At 38.5% G+C, this 14,171-nt stretch overlaps 1 protein-coding gene across 3 annotated transcripts in view; it reads left to right on the plus strand.

Annotated features, from left to right (window-relative positions):
• The window catches only part of PLAG1 (PLAG1 zinc finger), a 48,205-nt gene that overhangs the window by 10,112 nt on the left and 23,922 nt on the right, over positions 1 to 14,171 (plus strand). The window lies entirely within an intron of this gene.

The raw sequence follows: 14,171 nt of genomic DNA on the forward strand, positions 1-14,171 counted from the left end.
TATGTCTTCTTGCTTTGAGTATTTTTAGACTGTTATACGGGGGTAAAAAAATTAATCCTTTTTTTAACCTCTACTTTCTGCATTTGTCACTTGTTTAGGAAGTTTGTTTCTTGATTTTTTTTTTAGTATGTTGCAGTGGCTGGCAAAGTTACTGAATGATCTGAACTATAGAATTTCTAAGTGGAATAGGGAGATGTTTTCCCATCTGATCTTGACTAGATTATTTGAAAGTTTCCTGTTCTTTTCAACAGTGCTTTGCTATAAATGAAAACAAATTAAATTAAACAAGCAGTTAGTAAAAATGCATGACCCAGGTTCCAATTGCAAAGCTTATTAGAATCTAGTTGGATGCTAACAATTCTTTTCACCATGGACCTTCAAGATATGAAGCCTCTATTTCATGCTTTCCAGACATCACCATTTCCATCTGTCACATTCTAGGTAGGTCATTAGTAACTGCATAGTAGTAACTGTATGGTCTGTAATGCCAGCATTATGAACCTGTCTCAGAGTGAGAGATCTGTGTTAAAACTGAAGTGCTTCTCAGGGAGCAAGTGGTATTTCCCCATGATTTTTTTTTTTTTTAATACTGTAACATGCATTTGAGATTGTTTCAGGTGGCACTCATTGAAAGGGGTGGTCTTTCAGGTTGGCAAGAAGCAAGCTGTTCAGGGTATTTTCTAGTAAGTAAAAACCAGTATTTTTGTAGCTTCATTCAGAAGCTGGTGGTCATTGAGTGTACATCATGGAACAGTAGAGTCATGTGCTTCTCGGCAGGGGATGCTCTTAATGATGGAACTACAGTGTCCTGAATGTGGAAGAAGCAGACCAGCAGTGAAGGATTCGTTGCTTTCTAAAGTGTGAACAGGGAACTGCTAAATTCTGGCTTTTACAAATAAATTAATTATTTGGAATAAGATGCATCCTTTACTTCCTGGCATTTTAATTTTTTCCTGCAGTATCAGAAACAGACACTTCAGGATGATTTTACAACTCTGTCAACTTGAAAGAGTAATTAATGTAACCACAAATGAAATTAAAATGTTCAAAAATATTGAACTGTCTTGAAAGCAAAGAAAAATAACTACTGTACTAATCTGGTAGTATTTTTAGTGAAGTAAATAATACTTATGTGTCATGAGAGATTCATTCAGCAATAGCTTTAATCCCTCAATAAAAGAACATTGGTATATTAGTATATTTGTTAATATAATACACAATGTACATAATTTAGATGAATATAGTGTTTGATAACAAAACCATCATAACTCGATCACAGAAAAAAATTACATTGTTTCTACATGCATCCATAACCTAGGTATGCCTAGGTGTTCAGAAAATTCCACGATGATTTCTGGAAGCTGTGCAAACACAAAGCTCTTCTGCTACATTCAGATAGTGCATGATAAAGTGCTTTCTGAAGTTAGTGAGTGTTGGTTTGGGGGTTTGAATTCAAAATTAAGAGTGATACATAGAAAAGTGGTATTGTGCTGACTTAGTAACACAAAGTATTTTAGTCCAGTGTTGAAAGTACATATTATAAAGCCTGTATGTGAGTGTTACATGGCTCTGGAATCAACCTTCTAGAAATATGGAAATTACCAAGGAAAACAAGTATTTTGTTTTGTTAGAACTACAGTTTCCCTCTGGTGGATTTGCCTTAAATTGAATTCTGCTCCGTGATTTTCCTTTTTCTTATTATTTGCACAAAATTGTGCTCATACTTTTTCCTCCAAAAAAATACAAATAGTATTGTATTCCTGCTGTGATTATTATGCATAACATCTCTGACTCAGCAGATCAAAAGTTGTGTTTACTGGAAAACAGAATTAACATTTTGTAATTTTTTTTAAGAACACTTAAAAACAGCTGTGTCAAAAGAGATTATGTTTTTAACATGCTAATCCACTAAGCCATCATACATCACTCTGTAGGCAATGTTTTTATTCTAAGCAGCTACCTCTTACAAGAGCCCATCTGAGAGATTTCAGGATAGCCCAGAAATATACCCATGAACTTGAGTTCTTAAGGAGAGAAACATCCTCAATAGAATGCGTAATACCTTCATTATCAAATTGAAGATATTTTTTTCCAAGAACTGACAGCATGTTTTGGCCTCCTCTAAGGAGTTCTGGCTGTTGGGGACAAATTGATGATTAAAACTGGCATGTGCAATTTTTTTTTTTTTTCAGTGGGAGGGGGTAATAATTCCTCAAGTTGATGGAGAATATCATATTGTGATAGCCAAATACCTGAATAGAATACTGTACTGATTAGGGAAAAGACAAAGGAGTATGAGAATTTATGCCAGCTGGATTGGAGACTCTGAGATTCATCTGGATTAGTTGTTTCAATTGCTAATCTTGCCCCATGTTCCTCTGCCACTTTGTTTTCTGAAGTTGTCTTTTCAGTGTTTGTAATTGTATACTGTTGCTGAGTAAAGAGTCACACAGACGTGGGAAACAGCAGTACTGACTTGGCAGAAAACTCGGTGAAGTGGAAAAAATGCAACAGAAAAATAGAGTTCTGTCTTATCTTTTGACTTCAGAAATCTAAAGTGTTGCTTTTAAGGACAGTACATATATGTGTGGTAATCTTTAATCTACCTGTATGTTGATTGGCTCTGTGTACACCAATGACTAGAATTTTTTAGGTAATAAATACCAATACAAGGAATTTGTTTGTATTTAGTTAAATTACTGTGCAACATTTGCTGAAAGAGCATAGAAGTAACCGTTTTCATTTATTTTTTAAATGTTAATTCAGAATGGTACAACATCAGTGAAGAGTTTAGTTAGTTGTTACTATGTGATACTCTATTCTGGCTAGTTATGGAGGTCTATTTAATGTTATCTAACAGATTAGAATATTTAACTTGAAAATGGGCTATTGCCTGGCTGGCAAGTTGGGACATTGCCTACTGTGATTTCCTACTGGCAAGAAGTCTGTTTTAAGGCAAGCTTGGCCATACTTGAAACTAACAGAGTTAGCTAAGGTTTGATACGCTGCTTTCTTCTTTAGGCCCGCTGAAACATCTTTTGGAATTTGTGCCAGTGTGGTTTTGGACTGTAGAATGTGCAGTGTGTGTAGAATGACTACAGAATGTAGAAGTTTGTTTCATACGATGTAAGACTCCTCGGGTTTGGTGGCATGAGCCCTTTACCTTGATGTGATTCTGTGGGGGTTTTGTTACTCCGGTAGTCAGTAAACATGTATGGCCAGAGCACAATACATCATGGCTTTGATCTGGTCCCTGTATAACCATCTGCAAAGAGCAGTGCTGTAAAGAGACACAGGGAAAATATGGGAAAGAAGGTATTGTGTGATGCAGAGAAAAATGAAACATCATCAGGCCTACACTGGTATTATAGCAATAGTCCAAAGAACTGTCTCCTTACCGTGCCTTCCTGTGAGGCACTGCATCAAATAGCATGAGATAGTACTTCCTACATAACACTTAGGGATTATGTTAGTAAATAAAGTCTTTTCCACAAGGAGTTATGTGTATTAGCAGGTGCTGCATGGAGGCAACTATGCCAGTCTTTATGTAAATTGTTTTTAAATAGACTGTTGAATATGGTGGTGTTCCAAACAGTCACAGTTTAAAATACTGATAAGGAAGGAATTGTTGTAAAGTATTTTGTTCCGAAGCTGTATACTGAATTGTCCTGGCAGACAGAGTTCTTCATTCTTCCAGGGCTGGATTTTCACTGAACAAGTAGATGCAGTTACCTACGTTTGAACTGACTGCTGAAGTTACCCCAACAGGCATGAGAGTGATAACACTGAAAATTGGTACATAAATCACTTTGTAGAGCTGGGTTGTTAACTGCATTAGTAAAAAAGTATGTTGAGTCACCGATTTAAATATAAAAAACCTAAAACCAAATACCTAGAGAGTTTTGTATGTAGTTAGGATAGGATATTACTCAATTTATATGTATGGCCAGTGCAGAAACAGAGAATGTCTCTAAATTCAGCAAGTGGTGTGTGTTGCTCTAAAGGCAGCAAGTGACTCATGTGACTGTCTTAGCAGCTGGGCAGCAAGATTAGAGAGCTACTATGTACACATTCCCTTACTGAGGGGTCCAAACTATTGCTAAATGAAGTTGTATTGCTGCCAGAAAGTGAATAACAGGCATAAGAAAATATAATAAATAAGTGTGTCATCAGGTTAGTGCAGTAGTTATTTCAGATAGTCATTAAAGTGAAGGGAAAAAAAACCCCGAATGCAGCTTTTCCAAGATGCATATTTTAAAGATGTTTGTCCTTTTTTCAGACTCTAACTTCATATGAGATTACATGTGAAGTGTCCCTTTCAATTTTGAGATTTGGAAAAGTCAACTTGAAACGGCTGTTTCTGACACTGCAGGGAAAAAAATGAGAATGTTAGTGAGTGAAGGATCTTATTCCAAAGAACTCATTTATTTGTAAAAGTACTAAAAATATGCTTGTATCATGAAGTATTTTGATTTGAACTGAAATTGGCAAAGTGTGTACTTCTTGGTCATTTGCTAATTTGAAGACTTATTCATGATGTTATTCCTCATGTATTTCCTAATTTTAAGAATTTGTGAAGCTTGTTCCAAATTGTCTTTAAGTTTTCCTGGCATGCCAGTATGGATTAGTGGAATATGTATTCTTTTTATTTTTTTCTTATGTTTCCCTAATCTAATTTTGGTTGGTTTTTTTTTTTTTGTTTGTTTTGCTCAGATACTTGCTTTTCTTAAGAGAGTTGCTAAACATTTGTAAATGCTTTGTTCTTTAGACATAATGTGTTTACAGTTACACATTGAATTTCAACTATAATTTATGGATACAAACTGAAAACTGTCACCCTGTCAAACTTCTCTTCAGGATTAACCCTCGGGAGAACTCCTTTGAGTCTTGAGGACCACAGGACGTACACTTGACTGTTGCAATTGAGTACATTGATACAGAAATCAAGAAGATGTAAATATGAAGCTCCTTAGTGCTATTTTTAGTGTCAACTTTCAGACCATAATTATGTTTTAAAGATGAGACTGTATTTACCGAAGAGGAGCTTTTATATTTAAAAAACTAAATCAGACAAGAAGTCGAGCTCATGATAAATTCCTTATAGTAAAAGAGGACCAGAAGAATGCATGTTCCTAGTTATCATCACTGTGTCCAGTGTCCTCAACAAGGTTAAACTGTTTGTTATTTTGCTTCAGGTTTTCCGGATTTCTCTGTTCTCTGTTTTTCTGTGTAGCAATGACTTGTTTCTCATCTTGTTGTTCTTTCCTGTTTATTCCAAGTTTCTGCAGCTTTCCTTGACAATGGTTTTCAGTTGTATGTCTAAGAAAAGATGGAGAGAGCATAAAATAAGACTGTCCAGAGTAGTCAGTGCATCTGAAAACTACCTTCTCTGGGTGGATGATCATTTTAATAATGCTTCCAAACACCTTCATCTCACCTTTTTATTTTTGCACATTTAGATTTCTTCCTAATCAGGTCCCTTATTGTTTAGTGTTTTGAAAGCTTTGATTTATAGGAAAAGTTTACTTTAGGTTTTGTTTTGATTCATTCTTTCTGAATGTTTCATTACTACTTTTTTTAATGTACCATTTTTCTGTACCAGATTTCTTTTGTATTCTGCTTTCAGTTTTCACTCCCAAATTACTCATCAGTTGCAAAAGAAAAATGTTTCTGCACTTCTTAGTCTGATGATGGTCTGTGACATAGGATCACTAGGAAACAGGAATGTTTGTGTATTGACGAATAGTTTATAGATAAAGCCACTAGCAGGTTGTGACCAAGGATCTACATACCTGCAAAATGTACTGATCCTCTGACTACTTGAATGCTTCAGTGGATTCTTGCGTGCTGTTCTTAACACATTCCTTGAGATGAACCATCTGAAATATCCATCTGCCAGCAGGGTTTCAGCTCCTGGGTCTTGCTGCCCTGTGTTTTGTGCCACCGCAGCTTCCCAGGCTTGGACTTCCTACCCCCGCCCCAATCAACCCCCCCGCCGCCCCTCCCCAGGGAACAGCTCTGCGGTACTGCAGTTTTGTTGAGCTCTTATCCTTTCTTCTGCAGTGTGCTTTGTTTTGTTAGAGCACCTTTTCACAGCTGGAAGAATTATATAAAATAAACAGCTGCCCTGAGAGGATTTTTGCATGAACTTGGACTTCGGCTTCTTTGTTTGTACCGTTCAGAATTACACCCAAAATTTCTTAGCCACAAGTTTGTGCTGCTCCACTGAACTAAAGAGGGAAGTATCTTCTCATAGATTCTGAGGAAAATTCTTAATCCACCTCTAACCAAAAATACACTATTATTTTTAATAAATGTGGTATTCAAATGTCCAAGGAGAAACAGCTGAACAAGGTCAGACAAAAATATCTTGTATTTGTATGAGATTGCCTCTTGTAAGCAGTCGTGCTTTAAGAAAGGAATAGGAAAGATTCTTTCTCGATACAGTCCTCCTCCCCCAGCTCAATCTTGCCATTCCATTCTTAGGATCGGGAATTATCCTGGTGTTTGCTTCTTGGGGCTGTTAAAAAATCATGGATATTTTGAAGGAAGTCGAGATGCTGTTTCTGATGCTATTTGTATCCTTCCGGTGAGAGTTTCGCAGCGTCAACTTGTGGTAGTGTGTGCCACCTGCCCAATATGCTTTTCTTTGGCAGGAAGGCCTACAAATACAAAGAAAAAATGGTTTTGGGGAAGTTGGTAATTCTTTTTTTTTTTTTTTTTTTTAAGCCTCAACCTGTGTTCTGACAGCATTTCTTAGGGCTAGAGTTGCTATCTCACCTCTTTCTTTCTTGCACTGGGAGGGCGGGGGGGGGCTGGCAAGTTTTCTGGAAGCTGTAAGTTGATCAGAAGAGACTCTTCAGCTCTTCAATTTCAGATGTGATTGTGGTATTTGATTCCCTAAGGAGTTGACAAGCTTCCTGGTGAGGAGAGAGAATTTTAGTAGCTACCCTTAGAAAGAGAGAAATCTTGGTTCTGATGTTGGAGAGAGTAAGCCCTCTGGGGCAAGCTGAAAAGTAAAGCATGGGAAGGTTTGGAGCCTAGATAACTGAAACACTCTTCTCCAGTAACTATAGATACTGTGGTCTTTCACAGGAGAGCAGTGGACAGGAAGAATGTTTGTTTCCAAGCACCGGTGACCAGAGAAGAATAAATAGAACTAAAGGAGGCTTTAGGAGTTGTGTTGCTTTGTTAATGTCTTTAAAAAAAATAGCATCCATTTTTAGGATTCAGTGTACTAGAGGCTGAAAAGGAAAACACAGCAGGCATCTGTCCTTCCCCTGACAAGCTAACAGTGTTGCTTGAAAGAGGAGAACTGAGACATGTGGAAAGGAAAGGGAAAAAAACAGTTAGAGTGCTTGCAGTTGCATGTGTGCCCACTGTTTAATTTTGTGTGTTAATTTAACAATATGGCACAACAGAGGCTCACAAAGCCAAATTATGTTCCTCTCAGTCATCACCATGGGCACTCCTATGCTATCCTGTTTTTCAGGCCGTGGATCATTGAAGGCAAATACCCAGTGGGATGCTGGTTCTCAGAGCAGTATGTATCCCACAGATGGGAATTCACAAGCCAGTTTTCTGGCTGGAAACTTATACATGGATCTTGACAATGGAACATATTTATACAGAGTTCTGGTATGCTCTCTAGCACGTTGGATGTTTTGCTTCAGGCTCTGGATACTTAGAGAAAACCTGCCTTACAGCCACAGTCCCTGCCCTGGTGAAATGCTGAGCTGCTTGTATGTTGTTGCTGACTCGTGTGACGGAGAGACACCTCTTGCACAACCTGCGTTATGATGCTTACACTGTAAAGCACCTTGATTCCAAAGGAGGAGAGCCTGCAGTGCATGCACAGGATAAAATGCAGTGAGAATAAAGTAAATTAGTCCTGTGGGGTTTTCTTTTTTTTAGTTGTTTATCTAAGAATCAAATTTCTGTGGAATTTTTGGAAGAACCTGTTCTGAGATTACTAGGCACAGTTTTTCAAAACCATTGTCTTCATAATCTGTTTAGAATGCAGCTTTCACTGCCTTTCACTTCAGCTTCAGGCACTAAGTATTTCTGCAAATCACTCCTTGTAGAGTGATTTGCCAAGGACTGGGAAAATTAATGACCTTCTCTGTAGCATTTAGTTTAAATGACACAGAGATCGCTGGTAGAATCTGAGACCTCTAGGACAGCATTCAAATATCTGACTCAAAACTTTGATTTCTGAGTTACTAATGGGATTGTGGAATAAGTAATTAGAAAACTGGCTGAATTTGGGTAGAGTTCACAGGAATGACAGCTACACCACTATCCCTGTCTAATTTCAAATCTCCATCTCAAAGAAAGGTGTTCAAAGGAAAAGGAAAAGTAGGAAAGATGTGCCAGAATTTTTTGACACAAACAATTTTTTTTTCTATTAACCTTTAAGTTTTAGAAATGCACTGTTTTGAATGAATAAAAACTGAAGAAACAAAACAGGGAAGCAGACACTAATTTGTAAAATTTCAGCCCAAACAATGGCAGTTTGGCAAAGTTGTAGGTTGGCTTAAATAGAGGAGTTTATCATATAATGGCAAGTGTTTGGCAGCATAGTGAAATGTGATCCCACTCATTCTGCAAATAGTCAAATATACTGGATTTGAGTTCACATTTGTGCTTACTGACAGCAGCGTTCGTTCTTGTGCAGATTAACAGAGGAATTGTCCTGCTTTGAAATCAAGGGTGGCTAAAGAACTGTTACAGGAGGGTTTTGCAGCCTGATCAAGGCCTGAGATGACAGTACTTTTATTTAACCTGATAAATGCTGATTAAATTCTATGCTTGCATTTTATTTATTAATAATGATAATAATAATTTTACTTGTGTGTATATTAAAACCTGGTGCTCTGTTTCTGGCACTGGCAGAACAAAAGTTACTTTGTCATGAAAAGTTAAAAGGAATAGGGATGATATTCCCAGAGTATTCTCCTGATCTTCAGTAGTCCACTTGTCAAAGACTTCCTGAGCTAAACAAAATGAGCTTATATTTACTAACCTTTACTGGATTTTTTCCATAACATTTTTTTGTTACCTCTTGAGCTTTTACGAAGTGTCTAAACATGCTGTTGCAAGGAGTTAAACTGCAGATGTGTTTAAAAGGCAGGTCCATTGCCTTCTCAAACCTGTGTCCTGTTGTTTAATTTCACATCTCCAGCTCTTTACTTGGAAGAGCAGTCAGTCTGTTCAGCTTTCTGTCTCTCCAGCCACTTCAGTTGAGGTGTACTTGCATGCTATTCATTTGCATCTCCCTTTTCTGCATGTGTATTGATTTCTCCAGAAACTCCACTTGCTTCTTGAAGCTTGACATCCTTTTCTAAACTATGTTGCTTCTTCACCGATATGTTTATTCTTGTGTCCTCTTACCCACACTCCAGTTGTTCATTGAAGTTTATGCTTTCTTGCCTGGTGTAGATGTCAGCGTAGTACTTCACTGCGTATTGGGAATTAATTGTTAGGAAAGAAATCAGACAGGCAGCAGTCTGTCTCCTCAGTACAGTAGAAGAGCTACAATACAGGGTGTACCATGGCAGAGATGCAGGGTAAGGTGATGAATAAAAAAAGTAGTGAAACAGTTTCCATGCAGAGAAGGCCTAAGTTGGTTTAGACTTTTCAGCTCTGTAAGAGACTACAAAAGGGAGAGTACTGAAAACAGATTTCTTATCACAGACAAAGATAAAGGGTGAGCAAAATCAGTAGCTAAGAGGAAAAAGAAATAGTGGGAAATGGGCTCAGAACAAGCTAATAGAAAGCTGTTGTTAATAAAATGTGAAAGCTGTGGCACTCCTTGCCATGGGATGTTGTCAGTACAAAAGATTACATGGGCATGAGAGAGGGCTGCCAAAATAGTGGAAGAGGGGGGTTTTAAATCTGTCTAGATCTCTAAGTCCCTAAATCACAGGTGGTGATACTTCCCCAAAATACTGCGCGTTTGTCTTCCTCATGATCTGCTGTTGGCTTTTCCTGGAGCAAGGCTGCTGGGCTGATGGACTTTTGCTCTGGCCTGCAAGGACCATCGTTGTGTTGCAATGAGTATTCAGAGACCCCGAACCGGAACAAATCACCCAGAACTGGAACAAATCACCCTGGCTGAGCCAGATGCCTCGCTGTCACAGAAACCACGTCAGTCTCTGTGAACCTATATGGAGCCACTTGCAACTAGTGAAGTTTTTTCCATGTAAACTAAAAGCCGGTGTTGAGTTGTCTAGAAAGCCTTTTAATTTCCAGCCTAAACTTATTTTGATAAGCTTACACTTCCACTTCTTTGTTCCAGCCCTACTGACTGTCTCTTTGGTTTACTTATTAAGAACTTTAGTCTTTTTTTTTTTTCCCTTTGGTCAGATTTTTTTTGTACTATACCAGATTTATACGTGGTGTTCCCACCAAGATCTTGGTAGTCCACTGTGGTGGTGTCTTTATATCCCTTCCTGCACTGAAAATACAGCTGCTTTTTTTAAATCATTATATTTTATTTCTTCTGAAACAGCTTTCTTTAGTGACTTTTACTAGCTGCTTATAGAAGGGTTATACTCAAATTTTTTCCTTCTCCACTGCTTCCAACTAACAGTTCATCACTTCTCAGCAGAAACCACTGTCTCTGAGAACATTACTCTATTATTTGTTGTTCCTTTTAATCCTGTTTCTGTCCTTAAGATTTGTTACCATTTTTCTTGTATGTTGTTTCAGTCTTCACTGTACTTCTGCTACCTCCTAGTTTCATATTTTCTGCATGTTTTTGTAGTGCTCACTTAAAGGCATAAAAAAATCCTAAATGGAAGTGTTGAATCAAAAAGGACTAAAGACCAATCTTGGCAGAAGTCCCTAGCTAACATCCTTCCACCTTTTTCTGAAAGAAATCTGTTGTCATCTCCTCTTGATTGGCTGCTTTTTCTGTCATACTATTCTTGAACTAACTCCTCTGTTCTCAGCTCAACAAATTACTGCTCAGGTGGTAGTACAGAATATTCCTTATGGAGTGAGACTAGAAGTGTTGTGCTTCTTTTGTATAAAGACTATTTGTAATGTTGAAAAAAAGCTGGGTGTTTGACATGGTTCGTGGTTTTAAAAATCATGTGACCTTTTGTTTGATTTTTTTTTATTCTTTATCTTCATGTTTTCATTCTTTCATTGAAAATGTGCTCCAAGCAAGAGGCCATGCTATCATCATTAGTTGTATGTCCAGATAACTTTTCTCCACCTTTCTCAATATTGAAATGAGGCAAAAAGTGTGTACTTGGATTTGGTACTGCTGTGAGACTGTTCCATCTCATCACAGCCTTGCCTCCTGTTAAATCAGAAGATAGTATCTCAATATGAAAGGTAAGATTATATAAGTGTGGTAGCTGTTTGTTTTTCTTTTTTTTAATTCACCTTTCAGAAGGTCCTGTGTTGGTCTCTGTGGTTGACAGTCATCTATGGTGCAGAGGGCTGTAAACTTCTACATTATTTTCACTCTAGTAGGAGTAGTGAGTTCAAACAGTTGCCCAGTGCTCTCACTATTTTGATTGTAGATGTTTGGCAGGCTTAGATTGCATTAAGTTTATTCAAGGAGATCTATGCACTGCCAATAATAATATGAACTTGGTCATTTAGCACCTTTTGTCACCCCTACTAAGGTGAGAGCACCTCACAGTGCCATGATACTCCATTAGTCTGCTGTGCTCAGTCTGTTCCATCAGGTTGATTCCTCTCAGATGTTGGGTCTTCAGGACAGAGCTGGTGCCAAATCCCTGTGTTCAGCAGGGTGCTGAAATTGCTGCTGTTCCTGACTCTGAATGGCTGCTGAACACAGTACCAAGAGACCACAGGAAATCTGTGCATACTCTTGAGGCTGGAGATGTGGGAATCCCAAACTGCTCATCCCTGTTCATGAGGTGGCTCTTCTCTGCCTCCTCTCGTGCTGGCACAAAACCACTCCAAAGACTTAGACTGCATGGAAATGGTTGGAATTCTTTCTGTAGAGTTAATTTGACTGTTTTAGCTCTCTATGGTTAACTTGAATGTTTTAGGTCTCTGACCTGGCACATAGTGTGGAAAGGAAAAAGGAAAGGAAGGGGAAAGGGAAGGAGGAAGAAGCACTGAACTGTTTCAGTGTAGAGGCATGCTGAAAATAACTAAGTTCTGGGCAGACTAAGAGAGTGCTGACGTGTGCTGTCTTCAGCGTGACAGCTGGACAGATGTGTCCATCTCTGATCCCAAAGCATTAGCCAAGATGCTGTGCCAGAGCTGTTACCCCTGCCTCTGAGCTGCTCATGGATGAAAAGCTGAAAAGTTCAGCTGCTTTTTCTGCACGGTCTGGCTTCCAGCAAGGAGGTGGCTTGTGTGTGGCCGGCTTGGCATCGTGGCTGGGCATGGTTGCCTCTGCCTATGCTTGACCCAGTAAACAAGGTGCTTGCTTAGGTGGTGCTGTCTAATTCTGGAGATGGCTGCTTTGCTTTTGGGATTAGATCCAGAGATGAGAATGTAACTGCTGAAGTTGCTTGCAAAGGCAGCTATCAAATCTGATGACGGATCAGGCCTTGAGGTTAACTAACAGCAATTATCTTTACTGTAGCTACATCTATTCTGAGTGATTTTTTTCAGGGGTTTGTTTTGTTTTGTGTTGAGTTTTGTTTTGTTTTGAAAAGTTGATGCCTCAGAGTGCTGGTTTGTATGTAACTCAAGGGAAATATCAGCCCTTATCTTGGCCAGTACAGCCTTTTGGGTACAAACCTCAAAGTTGTGGTGATAAGTAGGGTAGTAGTGAGAAATTAAAATGTAAATGTTTGATACATTCTTGTGTTTTCATTTGGGAAAGGCTCCTCCAAAAGCACCCCCCTACTTTGGTAAGGAGGCAGATGATTTCAGAAAGAAACATGTTGAAGTCATCAGGCCATTCATTGTACCTGTTTTGGTAGTGAGTCTTTTTTCTTAGCCATTCATTTGCATAACCCTAGCTCTTTTTGACCGTTTTTTACCCTTTTATTTAGCAGATGTTTCCCCCCAGCACTAGTCATGGTGGCAGCTTGTGCAAGGTGGCAGGACTGGGTGAGTTTGGGGAGAGGGATGGAAGCTACAGGTCATAAATAAGTGTACTGTGTGTGGTTGATGGTATGTAGCAAGTGTGGTTTAGTAAGATGAGCTTCCAGCTCTTCCTGCTTAAGGGGATGCACACCTTCCTTTGCTCTGGCACATTTCTGTGAGGTGATACGAGGCAGGAAAGAAATGTCATTTTTACGGCCGAGTTTCTGTGAGTTACTTTTTCATGTATTCTTACTGATAGAAGGCTTGGGTGGCTGCCCTGCTGTCAGACTGTATTACCCAGCATCAGCTGGTCATTAGTCCATGCTTCGTGTTCACACGTATTGTTTTTTTTTTTCTTAAAAACTGCTCATGTGGGCAGTTACAAACACTGATGGAATGAGCATGAGTCTCCACATCTCTCTTTCCTCCCTCTAGTACTCAGATTTCAGTAAGTAGGGCATTTGCAGTTTGAAATTTGTAATTGTAACATTATCTGTCAGAAGTAAAGGAAAAAAAAACCTGCTAAAATAGCGTAGAACACGCTAGATCTGCTTCAGATAAAGCTGTAATTATCATGTGCTATTAAACCAAGTGTTTTAAAGGATTAGTAGATACTATATTTTAAGAGATTGGTTAGTGGTAGGAAGTAAGGCTGCCAGTAAAATCTTTATTCTAGAGTCCAAATGCAAAGATCTCGTATTAAAATTTATCCAGTTGTTTAGCTTTTCTTAACAGAGGGTTCATAGGTCACAGAAACAAGTGCAGTATGAAATTTCATACTCAATAGTCACCTGCTTTTAAAGAAAAATAGTTGTATTCCATCATTTCAGAAGACAACAGTTACTGCTTTTTGCTGTCAACATTTGCCCCTGTGTGTTTACATTTGTCTGTATCCTAAACTGTTTTGATTTTTGTTTTGTTATCTTTATTTTTAGCAGTAGAAGCCTTTACAGGCTCCAAAGGATTTCATTGGCTTTATTCTAGCCACTTTTTCCTAAGAAAAGGTGACTATACCAATGATGTGAAACATCCTGTCTGCAGCATTGCCTTGCAATTCATGAACTCTGCTGCTTTGCCTCTGCTTGGCTTTGTTTCACTTTTTAGGCTCCCTTCTCTCCATGGGAATCCCTGTTTTGGGATTT

This window comes from Fringilla coelebs (genome assembly GCF_963513975.1).
Source record: "Fringilla coelebs genome assembly, chromosome: 1".
In the NCBI taxonomy this organism is placed as follows: domain Eukaryota; kingdom Metazoa; phylum Chordata; class Aves; order Passeriformes; family Fringillidae; genus Fringilla; species Fringilla coelebs.